This window comes from Crassostrea angulata, chromosome 7, assembly GCF_025612915.1.
Source record: "Crassostrea angulata isolate pt1a10 chromosome 7, ASM2561291v2, whole genome shotgun sequence".
In the NCBI taxonomy this organism is placed as follows: Eukaryota; Metazoa; Mollusca; class Bivalvia; order Ostreida; family Ostreidae; genus Magallana; species Magallana angulata.
The window spans coordinates 48,105,635-48,123,545 of NC_069117.1; the positions used below are offsets into that span (position 1 = coordinate 48,105,635).

Here is a 17,911-nt window from a genome sequence, read left to right on the forward strand (position 1 = left end):
GCTTGCAAGCTGTGGTTTGTTGTTTTTAGTTGTAACACTAAACTTCGATGGTTTGAAATTATTGATAAAAAGTTTTATAATTATTGGATCTGTTTTAGGAAAATCAATGGCACGTCTCGTTATTTCAAAAAATTATGAAGTTTTAAGAGACTGCGTCTTTGTTTATTCAGTACATTTCAATTTTAGGAACAGTTTTTCTTGTAATATGAGATATTTTAGATTTCAGAAAGTCACAAAATAAAAGACTAACTGTTGGAGTTTAAATTTATAAAGTGATTTCTTTATATTGACATGCTGACCACTGATTCCCTTATTGTGCCCTATTATCAGTAAATTTATTTGCCGACTGGAAAAAAATAGTTTTCAATTACTTTTGATCAATATAATTAAATTCTGACAAGGATATTAAATGATGTAGTCGCAATTATTAGAGCATCGTTCTTATTAACAAGGGAAACCAACTGGATGGTAGATACACGTGTTTGATGAGAAAATGTCCCGATTACAAAGGAGACTATCATTTCATATCTCTATTTTAATCATAATCAGTTTTGGATACATCAATGGTAAGATTATTGTCGCACTTGAATTTTGACCTTTTTTTGGGTTTAACATATATTAATAGTGTAACTGGAGGGTACAAATTTCAAGACTGACCATTTAACAATTATTTGAGACAATTCCTTCCACTATACGTTTTCACGTGAATATTTGATACAGCTATAAACTGACTAATCTTAAAAGTTGGGCAAGTAGTGTTAATGTTTAAAAGAACCAGACTAACATAATTTATCTTGAAATAAAAATACAGTTTCTCTCTTAATTTTCAGTTACATCTTCTAATGAGTTGAAATTAAAATGTGAAGTTGTAAAATTTAAATTTCAACGAAATGTACTACACAAAATGGCAAATACTTATGTTAATGCAAGTTATTCATGTCACATAGATTGACCTACTAACTCACTTCAGTAATTTTGATTTTGTTGCTACGCTGGAATGATTTAAACAAAATTGAATAATGTCTTCGATTTTTTGAACACATTAAGTACAAGATTTACAAGATACAAAATATTTATGAGCTAAATTTTATAATTAATACTCTTTAAGCAAAACCACTAAGCAAAAGGCACACATGTAATGACAATTTTGTCTCTTTTTTACATTGTATTGTATTATATTGTATTTTGAAATATATATGTAAAAAAGGCCAATTGGAGTAAAGGTATTCCATGTGCTCTTTAATTTAATTGCAAGCGTATCTTTATTGTTTCAGTTGTAGAAATTCTGATTGTTATGCGATGATGAGGCAATTGAACAATTATCTTAACAAAATGCAAAAAAAATAAATAAATAATGATAATGAAAAATAAATTAAAAAAAAAAACAAGAGAGATCAGCAATTCTACTTTTATTCATTGCTCTAAGTATTTTTATTTTAAGTCATACATTGACTTTGGATGCCAAAGCATCGGGAAACAATCTTATTTAGCTCTAACTGAATAAAAATGATGTTCATATTAGATTTTGTTAAGAGATGAGTTGTGTTATAATATTTAAAGAAGAACTAATAGTAATTATGATAACAATTATATATACTTTGGTTATTTAAAAAAAACCTATCTATTAAGTATAAAGAGAAAGTATAAACACTTATTAGTTTTCAACCTTAGAGATGATTAAGATACACTCACAAAAAGGACCACGCCGACCAATAACTCAATATACACATTCACTTGACTTTATACAATAGGCAATTGGAAGCAAAGTGGTAAACTTTGATCATTTGTCTTGCTGTGTTTTAATTGTGATATATCTGTGTGTTATGTGAACGTCTTCATCGTTATGACACAGCACCTGTACAGTATTTCTTACTTCCTGAATAAAAATGAATCAAATCTCATGTTTCACAAATACAATTGATACATATTCAATTATTCCTTTATTATACAGTATATTACAATCGCTATGAAATGAACCTGCAGATGCGTCGAAACAATGCGATCATATTGTCTAAAAGATGATAAATTTCTAAACCAAAAAAACAGTTCAAAGCACCATGAATTAAACAAAGTATTGTTGTACTGAATTTACATACTTTGTAGGATTATAAACCCCCCTCTCTCTCCCTCCTCCTCCTCCTCCTCTCTCTCTCTCTCTCTCTCAGTATATTTTTTTCTATGTATACATTTGCATAGCACGACTCTAGTGCAGTTGCAATACGTCTTTTTATTTATGGTCACCAATCATGCATTTTAGGATACATTGAAATTTCTTCAGGCGATAAGACCTACATTCAGCTTAGTACTTACTGCATACAGGCTACAGGAAAAAGATATGTAGACTTTTCGGTGAAAGCCTCGACTGATGTTCACGTTGCATTAATGACCGATGACCTTTCCACACCACGTGACGATTACAGCCAGTTTTATGAAATCGTCATCGGTGGATGGTCCAATCAGGAGTCTTGCATTCGTGCACTCAAAGAGTCATGTACAGAGACTTATTCATCTGGAAAACTTAATAGTCTCAAGTTTGTACAACTGTGGATAAGCTGGGAAAATGATGACATTCGACTTGGAAGAGGATCGAAAACTGTACATGGAGAACCAATTTTTAGTCATCATCAGAGCATTCCATATAACGTCAACTATCTTGCGGTAATGACACATCTCCCAAGCTTGTGGATATTTTATGAAGATGGGCTTCTCAAAGTAATTAAGAATTTAAATAATTGGTTTTGATAACTAAGAATATATTTCATCATCAACAAGGTTTTTATTTGAAGTAATCACAACAATTTTTTTGAACTTCTACACTTGATAGTAAAATCAATTCCATTAATCAAAAGTTGATATCTCCCAATTTCCGTTCTTATCAGATATAAAAGAACATACACTTTTTGGATTTTATGCATTCCATATGTTTACTCAAAATCGCCATGAAAACTTTATTTCGTATAAAATTGATTTTTTTCTTGGGTCTCAATTTTAATTAAAGAATATTAACTAGGGTTCAAAGTCACCTAGATGTATATAGTGATGGTTTAAAACCAATTAGACACAATTTTCATCAGGAAGAATAACTAATTTTGCAAGCAATTCCATATTGGTATCTCTAAGCATGTAAGAGAGGGCAGCACTGGTGCAGACGTCATTTAGACATGAAAATTTTACATGCGCTTATCAAGTTTACCCGTTATTCGTATAACGAATTTCAAATAATCAGTTTACCGCATATGATAGCCAATTACATGTAGTATTTTCTTACGATAATATTTGTGTACAATTTGTAAGGTATTAAGAAAAAAATCATGAAACTAACAAAGTAGAAATAAGACATATTCATATTATACACCTAAGCAGGGTGTGATGAGTTGATGTAACAGGTGTACGCTGAAAGGTGTAAAAATCGGCATCTCGTGTAAATCTGTTGAAGCGTTCAAACATACAGTGAAATGTAGTTGTAAAATACAATGACTGATAAGGAATGTAACACCTCTTTTGTATAGAAACCAAGATGAAAAAGGTTCAGTCGTATCTTTGATTAGCCTTGTGTATGCGCTTCTTGCGAGTTATTATTTTTTTTGTTCTGATAAATCCCGACGCCATAACCAGCTATATACGATTACAACAATTATAATGATTCTTTGAACATGGTTTGCAAGTTTTTAATATTCTTTTTAACATAGATACCGACTGCAAGTTTGAAGAGTTTAACAATACTGACATCCTAACAAATGATACAAGATGCAATGGGTTTACAAATTATTCATGTGCCAGTGGATACACCTTAACTTCCGGTAACCTCTCCCGGGTATGTGGGATTGGACGACAATGGATAGGTGACCCTCCGGTCTGTTCTGGTAAGAATTTTTTTTAATTATCAAGTTACTCGGAATTCAATAAAATTTGACATATCTTTAAAAAAAAGTTTATTCTTACAAACTAAATGATATCCCGCGCAAGCGTGGGAATTAACACTTTACACATAAATGTGATACAAGTTTTAAATGTTGAGCCATTTTTTTGTTCTTTGTAATATATACTGTGTCCGATCTTTAATATAACCCCCAAGCCCCAGGTTCTACCCTTATTTAAAAAAAATTACCGGGTCTTTCGAGCAAAACTGTCCCCCCGCCACCAAAGTATCTGCCCTATGGTTAACTAGCCCTACACTCTCCGCAATTAGTCAGCTTGCTTTCCTGGACATCCCATTCTTCTGGGAGAGTTCTTTCCATTAAAATAAAATCGCATTAAATTGTTCTTAGACTATTTTATTTATTAACTTTTTGTATTAACCAGAGATGTTCGATCCAAGATATCTGCCCAAGATGGATGATGAAATCGTCCTACACTTTTCGCTAAGATGTTAACTAGTCAACCAGAGTTCTTGGTAACTCTGGAAAGTGGTATCCCTTTCTCTTACCACGTGAATTCTAGTCATGAAAGCTAAAATCGCGCATTAAATAAACGAGTTCGAAAAGTCTCATTTTATTTATTAAACATTTGTCAAATCTTATCTTCTATGTATATAAATAAGTTCCCTGTAAAGATATTCACTCTTTACATAATAATTAAATATTATTTCATTGCAAGTATTTTCTGATGCAAACTCCCAATGATTTGGATCCGCCAAAGCTTGTCCACCACCTTTCTTTCATTTTTAAGCGCTAAGCGCTAGCGCACCGAATCTCAAGATCTTATCATAAGTGCCACCTAGTGATCATGCTGACTGACCGCTCGTAATGTAAACTTTAAAATAGCAAGATCAAGGTATCCTTTAGTTTGTATTTAGATCCCACGTTTTGCAAAAGGTCTATTAAATAAAGATCAGAACAAAATGCAAACTTTCACAATATCATTGAAGTCTGAGGGTGGATTGCCGAATACACAACTAAACTTGTCTGAAGACATTCCATGCTGCTAATATTAGACGAATGTTGGGTGACAGCTGTGCAATGTAAACAAAGGATGGCCTGTGATGTAGATCTCGGAATGTCAAAAAATGCGATCAGAGATAATGCCTTGTCTTTTTACTATATCTAATAATTATTGTAATTGTGTTTGTGCCATAAAATATTTGTATTTGTATATTAAAAAATTGAGACCCTCAAAGGCCGACAAATTCACAACATGATATTTCTAAAAATATTTGTTTGCAAATTTTATCTGTTGATTCATATCGTGATTTTCTCATGCATTTTGTCGATTTTAAATTCAATGAAATTTAGTCTTATTTTACAGTCAGCCAGCGGAAATTTAATTTTAGATCAAACGTGAATACACAATCTATGAAAATACAAGATATATAGTTTCCAGAAGAATTATATTATGCGGGTGTACATTGAGTTTGCACGCTTTGCTTTAATGACTGTAGGGTACAGTGGCGTCCGAAGCAAATTGAAAAGGGGGGATAGACTAATCATCATATATCTTGACAAGCAAAGTAAAAAAGCCTTATTCCAAAAATCCCATAATCAAAAAATTTCTAATCGGGGAGGGGGGGGGGGTAGTATACCTATAACTCCCAAAAAATCTTACCTAGGAAGAAAATAAATTGCCCAAAATCATAAAATTCCTAATCCTTGGGGGGAGGGGAGTATACCTATAACTGCAATATCACTCATTATCACTAATATTTCTTTATTTTCATTTCAATTCCTTACATTCTACCAAAATTGTCCGGACGGCAGCTTCCTGTTTCTTCTAAAACAGTTTGGTAAATTTAAGCAATATTACGTTTTCTGCGAGAGGATGGGGGGGGGGGGGGGCGCTGGCCCCTTCCTGATGCTATGTGCCTGATGGTTAGGTCTAACTTTGCTTACCAACCCCCATCCCCACCCCCCCCCCAGGTTCCGACGCCTATGGGGTAGGAGAGAGGCATGCAGCGGTACAATGTATGACTGCCCACTTACTTAATAAATAGACCTTTTACTTTGCAAAGATTGCTCTCTGAACTTCATGGTTCCGTTGCAAACCATTGTCAAAATATATCTTCACAAATTCGCGAAATATATATATGCTCACATGTATATGGACCCCGGGACCATGGCTGCACACGATACCCAGGTACAGTCTGGTGTGCAGTCTTTCAAACGGATTGTTTTATTTCTTCCCAGAATTCCAATGTACACAAGCGCAATCGAAATTTCATCCCAATTTAATTACATGTAGTCAGTTCTTGGGCTGACTACTCAGTTAATTTACATTAAATACTCCTCTCTTCAAATTGATTGAAATAGTATGGTCGGGCTCCAATACAGGTCATGAATTTTCATAGAACCTTTATTTTAACTTTTTGTATAATTATGATTTTAAAATATTAACATTTGAGGCTTTTTTACCGCCTTCCAGTACTTTCAGTACTTTGATTGATATTTCGGGCTGGTTAATATATAGAATTATAATAGGTTTTTAGGTCACTTGAGTAAACTCAGGTGACCTATTGCTATCCGTTTTCATCCGTCGTCATGCGTTAACAATTTACATTTTTAACTTCTTCCTAAAAACTACAAGGCTGATTGTTACCATTTTTGTTGTGAGGCATCTCTATGGTAAGAGGAATCTAAATTGTGAAATTCATGGCTTTACCACCCCTAGGGGGCCACATGGGAGGGGGGGGCAAAATATGCCCCCCCCCCAAAAGCCAAATTTCAAAAAATCTTCTTCTCTACTCCCACGCATGTGAGGAAAAAACTGGTTGCATAGTTATGATGTCCATGAGGCCCTTTACCAAAATTGTGAAATTCATGGCCCCTGGGTCAGGGGTTCTTGCTCTAGGGTGGGGCCAATATGGCCATATAGTAAAAATGTATTAAATCTTAGAAAATCTTCTTCTCTACTCCCATATATATTTGTTAAAAACTAAATGCATGATGTCCATGAGGCCCTCTACCAATATTGTAAAATTTATGACCCCTGGGTTAGGGGTTCAGGCTCTAGGGTGGGGCCAATATGGCTATATAGTTAAAATGTATTAAATCTTAGAAAATCTCCTCTCTACTCCCATAAATATTTGTTAAAAACTAAATGCATGATTATGATGTCCATGAGGCCTTCTACCAAAACTGTGAAATTTATGACCCCTGGGTCAGGGGTTGAGGCTCTAGGGTGGGGCCAATATGGCCATATAGTAAAAATGTATTAAATCTTTGAAAATCTTCTTCTCCACTCCCATATACATGCATATTTGTTAAAAACTAAAATGCCTGGTTATGATGTCCATGAGGCCTTTTAACAAAATTATGAAATTCATGACCCCTGGGAAAGGAGTTGAGGCAAATATGGCTATTTAGTAAAAATGTATTAAATCTTAGAAAATTACTCCCATATACATTTGTTAAAAAACTAAATGCATGATTATGTCCATGAAGCCCTCTACTAGAATTGTAAAATTAATGACCCCTGGGTCAGGGGTTGAGGCTCTAGGGTGGGGCCAATATGGCCATATAGTAAAAATGTATTAAATCTTAGAAAATCTTCTTCTCTACTCCAACACATGTGGGCAAAAAACTGAATAAATGGTTATGATGTCCACTAACTCCTCTACCTAAATTGTGAAATTCATGGCCCCTGGGTCTGGGGTTCAGAACATGAGGTGGGGGGGGGGGGGGGCAAATATGGCAATATAGTGTAAATGCATATAATATTTAAAAATTGTCTTCTCTATTCTCACACATCTGTATTAAAAACTGACTTATAATTATGTTTACCGGGAAGTCCTAAACTGAAATTTTAACTTTCATGTCCCCTGGAGTATGGGTTTTGACTCTAGGGCAGGGCCGAAATGGATGTATAGGTGTCTTACTGCTTATAATGTTAAAAAAATTTCTTCTTTACTCCCACACACTTGAAAGGAAAACTGAATTCATGATTTTGTAGACCAGATCTTTCAGTTTTTCGCCAAAATTATAGGTTTCATAGTTCTTTTTGAAAGATTTCAGGCAGGGAGATGGTCCTCATTACAAATTCATAATTGTTCTACTCCAGAATGAAACCTAATTAATTAAATGCATATATGAGACTCCTCGACAAGTTTGCGTATGGGTTATATGCTACTCAGGTGACTGTTAAGGCCAATTGGCCTCTGGTTATTACTAATCAGGTAAAATCCAATTGTAGTGTACGAACATCATCACGTCTTAGAATACCAAAGGTGTAAGCAGTTACATTGGTGCAGGCATTTTATAGTTTAAAGGGGCATGGTCACGATTTTGGTCAAATTTTATTTTTATGTTTTTATTCTTTACAATGCTTTAGAAATGCATTAATTTTTTAATAATCAGATTTGAGAGTCATTCTTAGAGTTGTAAGCACGATACAGGGCTCACAATTCTTTGTCATGTAAACAAGGCTCGTGCCCTGTTTTTGTTTACATAGGTTCAATATACCAGTAAAATATCTTTTTCCAGCTTATTTGTCTATCTTTTTATTTATTTTAAGCATAGATAAACAGTTCCTAACGTTCAACACATTCGTTTTAGGTTTAAAACTGAAATTTTTACTTCAATGTTCAAAATGTAAACAAACGCTTTGTTTACATAGCGAAGAATTTCAAGCTCTGAAACTCGCTTATATCTCAACAAATGACAATCAAATTTCGGTTGCTTACTAAAAATGCCTTTTAGAAGCATTTTAAATATTAAAATCGGAAAAATAATTTTTGACCAAAATCGTAACCATGTCCCTTTAATGCAAAATGTCTTATTTATAAGTATAGAAGTAAGGTACATGAATAGGTATATGCAAATCATTTTTGCAACCTCTCGTTTATAATTGATAATAAAAACGATTATTTCTATTGCTGCTCTTTGATTTGAAAATCAAATGACGTTACCGGATTCTAACCCTTGTTTAACCTTTTTCTGACTATGAAATGATTTAATTTTATCAATATTTAGAATAAAAGGTACCGTCATTAGTTAAAAACATACAACAACAGAACGTTTTATTCTTACATGGATTAAATTATCAACATTGGTACTAGAAATTCATCCTTTGTGAAGCCTGATGTTTGCACTGAAAAATGCACTGAGATGAATTATAATCTTTAAATCAATACATGAAATATACCGGTATCCGTTTTAAACAGACACATGGTCGTCCACGGGTATTCCAGTTAATGACATTTTTTTGAAATTGAAGGTTAAGCTGACACTATATTGTTATTAAGCATCTTTACTCAACAATAAAATATTTTCTAATTAAAACAGGAAAAAATAAACAGTGGTTACTGACATATTCAAATTCTCTATATTACATATATACAGTAAGAATTGATTCGAAAGTAACGTTTGTCAATGCAATTTTTTTGATATCCGATAAGAATGCAATAATGATTCAAACGAAAACAAAAAATAATTGCATTCAAAATTCGTAAATATGAAATAAAAATAATTAGTTTTACTGGAATACCCATAGCTCTTTATTCTCATGTTATATCTTGAAGTTAAGATGAAATATAATTATGCATGTACTGATTTTTTTTTCAAAGTGCAGATCATCGTGATATTATGAATCTAGTCAACGCATATGAACATTTTTTGGGTAGATACATTATACATGCTGTACTGCCACTAATATTGTTGATCCGTGGGATGCCAAATAAGACGACAGTCAGTGAACCAATTTATTTTATATGGTAAAAGACTGCAATACAAAAAAAAACAATCATAAGCAAAACAATTAACAATCATATGTAAAACAATAGTACAGTTTTATCCTTAGCCACACTGACAATTTTTTATGTCACGAATAAGTTTCCATAGTTTTAAAATTTAAGCAGGACTCTTGTGCAAGGCAATTATATGCTGTACTTATAATATCGAACAGACAATCAATATGATTTCTTATGAAATATGCTTACATGTAATATAATCTCATTCAGTGAGATACATTCTAGTATGATGTTTAAGTATAAAACATGAATGTACGACGTAGACACTAATGGCGCACCATAGTCCTGCACGAAGCCTTCAGATATCATAAATTTTAACAGTTAGACAAGTAATTGAGATACAGCCTACTCCGGATATATTGAAATTCAGGGGACCATGCAAATTATTTCAATATATCCGTATTTCAATATAAGCGAAATTGACTGATGTGAAGCCGCCATTTTTGAAAGTTCAATCCCGATGTAAGCATAGAAAACCAAACCCGAACAAATTATTAGATCATCATTTATCTATTACAATAAACGGATTACATGGAACATTAGTCTTTGAAAGTTTGATTAAAATTATATCCGAAAGTTTTGTAAGTTTCGTTTTGTTACTATCTTAAACCTCATCATAATCTCGGATCGCATTCCTTTACGTTTTAGAAAAACGTTAGAGAAAAATCACCACATTCAAACGCTTCAAATATTGCTGAACGCTGCTTGTATATCATCGTCAGTGTACACGCGATAATCTCAAAATCCTTAGCTATTTCGAATTTAGGCTTTGTTCTTTCATCAACAGCCATAACTTGTTTGTATTTAGCGTCCGGAGATAAGGTCTTTATTTTCCGTGGGGTTTCCATATTACGTCTAGCCTCAATACATCCGTATTCGTAAAAACAAAAAATTAAACAGTGAATAAATTTTACTTTTTGATAAAAGTATAAAAACACACATGAAGAGAACTTATTAATTCACACCTTTGTATATCAACCGGTCAGTCTGGCACAATTACTGTCACCAACCGTGACGACAGCCGCCAGGGAGAACTTCAATATAACCGTTATAAAAACAACTAATTATCACCTTTGGAGACCGACCAGTGGCTTCAATATAAGCGATATTTCAAAATAACCGATTTCATTATATCCGTGAAATCAATGCAAAGAATATGAGAGGTAAAAACGGGGGATTTATTTCTATTTCAAAATAAGCGGAATTTCAAAATAAGCGAGTTCAATATAAGTGGAGTAAGCTGTATATGCATTATACAAAGTGTTTTTTGATATAAAAAGAGTGTATTGGCATGTGCACAAGTACTTACACTGTTATTTCCCCAGATTACCATCCGAAAACAACAAAAAACATGGTGCGCGGCATGGCACACTCAAACTTGAATGACGTCATCTATCCGAAAATTAACTCGTACCAAAACAATTCTTACTAACACGAATAAAATACATAATTGAGGCGGCACACATGCAACATTTATTTGATTTGATAGGAATTGCAAATATCCTAAAAAGAGCTTATTGTATGATGTTGACAGCGTAAATGGATTCCGCGAAAAACACAGCATTTTTTGTGGTCTGGTCGATAAATCAAAATGATTAAAGCACAAAAACTTTGCTGATCGAACAATAATTGAAAATGGTTGCTCAAATAGAACAAGGTGTGAACACGAATGAACAATGCACTGCTTCTGTAAAACAAAACTTCTATTCAATCCGATATCTGTCCGACTTTTGCAGTTAACAAAGTTTATGGGTAATGGGTAGTCATTTAACATTTGTCTAGTGAATATTTACTTTCCTGCCTACTACATTTAACCAATTTCCACATTTTTTTCTATTACCATAGTAACATTGAGTTGTTTAGTTATACTGTTCATTAAGTTAGGGTCACTCTTTCCTTCATGAAAACTGGAGAAGTTTTCCGTAAAAACAAAACGGGTACCCGTTTGGCAACCGCCCACCCGCCAGCCGAAATCTTCATCATTTCAAAAACCTTTCTTAACTTTGGAAACCCCGTTAAAAAGGAATAGAGAAATTAAAATTAATGTATATTTTCTCAGCAATTCCATAGTGTCCTGAGATAATGTCAACCTCTTCAGTCACCGTGTTCAGCCAACACAAACAGATTGGTGGGATATTGTCGATGACATGCGCGCCGCACCATGCTTGGGTGGCTGGTAACCTAACAAGAACATGCCTTTCTAACGCAACATGGGATGGCGTGGAGCCAGTCTGTGAAGGTGAGATATTAATTAATTCATATAATCAAGATCGAAATATTTACATATTAACTATCTTTAAAATGATACGGTAGACGCTACACTAAAACACTACAGTATTTTTTTTTTAATTTCCCGACGTGTACGATTTTACATTTTCCCGCAAACATTAACCCACCGTGAAAATTGTGCATCAATATTAATTATAGTTACTTGTAACTGTTTATGTGGTTTCAGTTAAAAGGGGTAAGGACGTTTTTTTTAACCTCACAACTCTGCTTATAGAATTCGTTATTCTTACTTCAGTAATACATAAGGCAAAATAAAAAAATATGTAATTCTGTAAATTTTCAATTCTCAATAGAAATGTATGCGATGAAATAACAGAAAAATCGATTATCGGTGAAATTAAAACCATTGTAAAAGGTAGCAACACAGCAAATCGTAAAATTTTAGATACGAGGAATTAAGACTTTGACAGTAAGTCTGGCTAGTATTATGGCTTAATTATTTAATTCTATATTCTGTTAGATTTGTCGGAAACAAACGATGTAATTACGGATTACGAATGCCCCGTTTTGCCCTAATTGTTATTAACGAGATGCAATATTTGCTCTCCATTCTATCATAACAGATACTTTATGCAAACATAAACGATTGTATTGTGCATTTATCGTCTTCAAGAAAGCTTTTGACTCGATTGATAGATCTTAATTATGGTTAGAGTTATCTAAAGTTGGCATCCAGGGAAAATTGTTAAATGTTATTAAAGCTTTTTATAATGTATTCAATCTTTATTGTCGTGAATGGGGGCTAAAACGATTATTTTTGTAACAATATCGGTCTTATGCAAGGTGAAGAGTTATCTTCGATTTTGTTTATTCTGTATGAAGATGATTTTGAAATGAATTTTCTACAATCTGGATGCGTACCCCACGAATTTAATAATTGTTGCATTTATTCCTACTAATGTATGCAGATGACATAGACTTTTCTGTGAATCAATAGATCAATAGCTTCTCCTAAATGAACTCTCAAATTATTGCAAAACTTGAAATTTGTTATAAATGCTGAAAAAAATGTGGTTTTAAGAGATGAGGGCAAAAATGAAATTAACGAAAAATGGTTTATTGGCAATAATGAATTAGAAATCGTGAAACAATTCACTTAATTGAGAATTATATTTCAGTATTATGCTAAATTTACAAAGGCTAAAAAAGCAATTATCTGACAAGGGTAGTAAGGCAATGTTTGATCTAATGAAAAATATTAGCAGCATGCTACTTAATCATGAAATACTACTATCGCTTATGATTATTACGTTTATGGTATTATCAATCATGCATCAGAAATTCAGGGCTTTCATAAATGAAAAATGTTGAAAAGCTGCACCTTGATTTTTGTAAGCAAGCCTTGGGTGTGAAATAGTCTCCATGTTTAATAACGAAAATGTAACCTTTATATGTATGTATGTACTAGGGTATCCTGTGAAACACCCTTTTCTGTACTTTACTTTCTTCTTAAGTATTAATTTGTGTATTCTGATAAGCTGCAAATTAAGCTTAAGGAAATAAAGAATGAACAAATGATTTCACTGGAGTTTTATCCTTCTCTTAATTGTTTTGAAAATTATTTTAGCTGTTTAATTATTGAAAACGTATTAAGGTTGAGGTTTAGGGATTAGGAATTGTGAAAAGTATCTCTGTTAAATTATGGTGAATATCTTTTGAAAAATAGATTTACGATTATTTATCATCACTAGTACTCCCAGTTTTCATCAGCCAGTGTATGATTCCAATTTAAACTTTGGCAAAAGTAAACCATTTTAATATGACAAAAGTGATCCATCATGAAAATTAGTTGTACAGGTGTCAGATACATGTATTTTTAATCACAACAAAGCCCGAGGAAGATCAAATAATAAAAAAGTTTTCCTTTTTACTAACAGAAAAAGAATACCAACATTCATTAACGTAATATGAAAAGTCATAATAATAATAATAAGACAAGAAAAAGCTTTTCATGAGACGCTGAACTGGGTTTTCTTTTGTGTGAAAGTATCCAAAATATATTTAGTCAAACAAAACAATCAATGTATGATGCTTATCTCTATGGTGAATATTTGAACAATCGAAAAGCAAATAACTTCCTATCTTGAAAATTGTGTGGACAAATAACGCATTTTGAGTGCATTGTTATAGTACCATTTTCAATAGCTAGATTTTCCACATGAATTAACGAAAACATAATACCGGTTTTTAAACATTTTTTTTTCATATGTTGAACAGCATAACAAAACATTCTTGAAAATTGTGAAAAAAAAGTTTTCAAAACAAATCATGGGACTTTAATGTAACATTTTGTCTTAAAAGAGTAAGATAAACAACTATTATAATACTGTCCTCGTGTTTTATCAGAAATCAAAATCATCTTGAAAAGCTTTGGGAGGGGTAATCCGTACATACGGGACACCCTATATGCAAAAAAGTTAAGTTCAGCAGCTGGTATTCTTCTCATTAATTATTTTAAATCAAAATACAAGTAATATAAACATATCTGATATATGTACGATTGATTTGCAAAACAATCATTCCATACCTTGATAACTGTTATCCATATAAAAGGGGTACCATTTTTCCTCCGGAAAAACCCTGTAAAAAACAAGAGGAATTTTGTATTTGATTTCTGACTACCATTGCTATGCTATCAGTTTACAATTGCATTTATCATTCTTTCTAAAAAGAATAGCTTCAACCTCGTGTTTTTGGTAGTTAACGTTTTTAAATCGATTTATTATAATTTATTTTATTACATTGCTTAGGAGTTTATAAGGTATTAACATCCCCAAATGCAAATTAAGGTGTATAATATAAACGCAGTAAATTGGAAAATTTATTCTCGAAGACTCAAATCATTAATTATGAACTGTATGAACTTGTTAGCTTGTGTGTGTATTTTTTAAATGAAGATAATGATCATTAATTACAGCTTGCCTTTGTCCCAGTGCAGCTTTGAAATACAGATTCAACTCAACAGAAGAGCTCATGACTAGACTGGAGGAAATGACCAAAGAGTTAAAAGTAGAGAGAAGGGAAACGAATGCCTTTATCCGCTCCAGAATCAGTGTAAAAGACACCCGTATTTCCTCCACGGGAATCGGTTACGTCCTTGGCTGTGGTATCATAGTGTCCTTAACAATGGCTGTTTGTTTGTGTGATGCGGCAACTTTGTTACGTCATATCAGACATGACGTTTATTGATATAAAATGATTTTTAAAAAATCAAAATCAACTTAAACAAATTTAAATACTAAAATATAAATTATATAAGTCACCTTATGTGTTTTTGACTTGCTTGTTCTTGCCCTTTTTGTATTAAAGAGAGGATATAAGGAAATATTTAAAATATAAACACCGGGATCACCTAAGTTAAAAAGTAACAACACATATATCACACCTCACAGCCTACTCAATATTCAGGGTCATGAACCCTGGGGAGCATTCATTATTGTCCCCAAGAGAGACAACTCATGAGAACGTGCATTAACTATAGTCCGTTTCTTAATCTTTTTAAAATAAATAAATTGAGAAAAGTTTTCAAAGTATTTTAATTATAAATAATACATATAACAAAGAGTAAAAGGCATGAAAAAAGTACATTTATTTATCAAATATAGTAGGCTGGTACATGTACCTGGTGAATATTAAATGTATATTGCTTGTAGGTACATGTATAAATCTACACAACTACATTCAATTAATACACTGTGTTATGTAAACTTAAAAAAAATACACAGGTTGTAAGAGATCTTTTATAAAATGAATTTTCTTAAAATGAAAAATAAATTAATGAAATTGCATATATCATTCTAAAAAAAATCATAATACTAATAGACACGAAGTTAAACATAATTAAAGTGATACATTAGATGGATAGGATATAATGTACAGCAATTTAAGATTTAGATGTCATTTTTCATATGAAAGGTAATTAAATCTCCATACCATTTAAACAATGAAAAGGTTGCAGAAGGCCTATTTGTATCTAGTTGAATATAATGAAAATAAATTAATGACCTTGTATACATCATTTTAAGAAAAAAAAAAGTAATAAACATGCTGTTCAAGAAACTAAAGTGATATATTATAGGAATCAATAGGATATACTGTACAGCAATTTTAATTATATATTGGATTTGTTTCCAAACATTCGAATAAAGGGAAAAAACCTTTTATAACTTCTTAAGATTAAATAATATTCTTAAAAAATATTAATATTTGTATTTCATGGCTAAAACTGAATATTTTTCTGTCAATTTCTTCTGTTCATGAACAAGACCTATACTTTTATCAGACACTTTTATATATATTATGTCCATTTCCCATTGAAACTAAGTATTTTTGTTCTGTTTGTATACAAAAGAGTATATTAAAGGGACTTAGACACAATTTGAGCTTTAAAATTCATTCAAATGTTGCTTTTTTCTATTAATAATATCATTTATGATCACATCGAATCAGTTTACCTTCTTTTCTATGAATCATTTTCTTAAAGAAGTGGTAATTTCATCCTTTATATTATTTGTAAACAAACATAAAACTCGAGCTTTGTTTACATAACAATAAATTCTTACCCCTGTATCTCTCTTATAACTTGACTTCTAACATTCAAATTATGGTCAATTATTCAAAATGTGCAGATAAATCATTTTATGCATAAAGAAATTGAAAACAAAATTTTCATCTAAAATCGTGTCCAAGTCCCTTTAAAAAAAACTTGTAAAAATGTTACATGTATATGAATATGTTACATGTATATAAAAACATATGTTAGATGGATGGGTAGGAAAAATACAAAATAAGTGCACTCGATAAAAAGTTTGCTGGTATTCATTATGTGAACACAATTCATCCAGTAACATTTAAAGTTATGCAACATAAATAAGAATGTTATGAATGATGTGTATAGAACAAATTCTTCTGTGGTTGGCTCCATAAATCTTGAAAAGATGGTGTGAGTTGGTAAAAAGGCAGAATAAGGTTCCATTCTAATCCTCATGCATTCCATTCAAAAATTATTCATTAATGTCATGGTCTGGAAACTAAAATAGAATAAACATAAAGTGTGAAGAGAATTATATGTAATTTTTGCAAACATTGTGCACTCATCAAATACTTACATGTATATATTCAATGAAGTTATTTAAGGAATGTGCAATTACTAACAATGTAATCTTTTCTAATATTGTACATACATGTATTACATCATTTTGCCACTAATTTTAAACCCAGCTGACAGTTTCTTTTTTGTTATATATACAACGTCAAAAGATAGTTGCATCATGTGCATGTACTTTCAGTAATTTTAAAAGCCATAAAAACATTTCAGTACTACAAAACACTTTAAATTTGTCAAATAATTTTACAAATGAAATATGTACTAATATACCAGTAAGTCACAAGTGATATATACTTTTTAAAGCAGTACAATGTATCACTTATATGACAACATCAGGAAACCTGCCTCAATCAATTCTGCACACACATGATAAATGTAATGAATGTGTAACTTCAATGGTGTAACTTCAAAGATATTTATATATCCAGTGGACAGAAAGATATCAAATATATTGAACAAAGATCAAAGTCATAAACACTTATGTAACACTTATGTAACATATGATTGTCTGTATGAGTTTCAACTATCAACATTCTATGTACACCAAAATATGATTGCGTCAATAACAAAAACTAATCTGAAAAACATATTTCCAGCATAAGAAATTCATGGGATTTCTGCAAATCCCATTTTCTCAGAGAGTGTAAAACACATCTCCTAAAGTTTATAATATTTTCAAACTCCTGGTATTCCTTTCAGAGGTTCCCACCCCTTAAAATACAAATAATCAAGCAGATTTGCAACAAGATGCCCATATAAACCTTTCCCTTTTACACAAGACATTGTAGCTATTTAGATGACCTTGCTTGGCTTTTAATCAGCTTAAACCAAATATATCT

General features: G+C 32.0%; 1 pseudogene; it reads left to right on the top strand.

The window, feature by feature from the left end:
- The first annotated feature begins 336 nt into the window (after positions 1–336).
- Positions 337–15,333, top strand: LOC128156259 (uncharacterized; annotated as a pseudogene).
- The last annotated feature ends 2,578 nt before the right edge of the window (positions 15,334–17,911 follow it).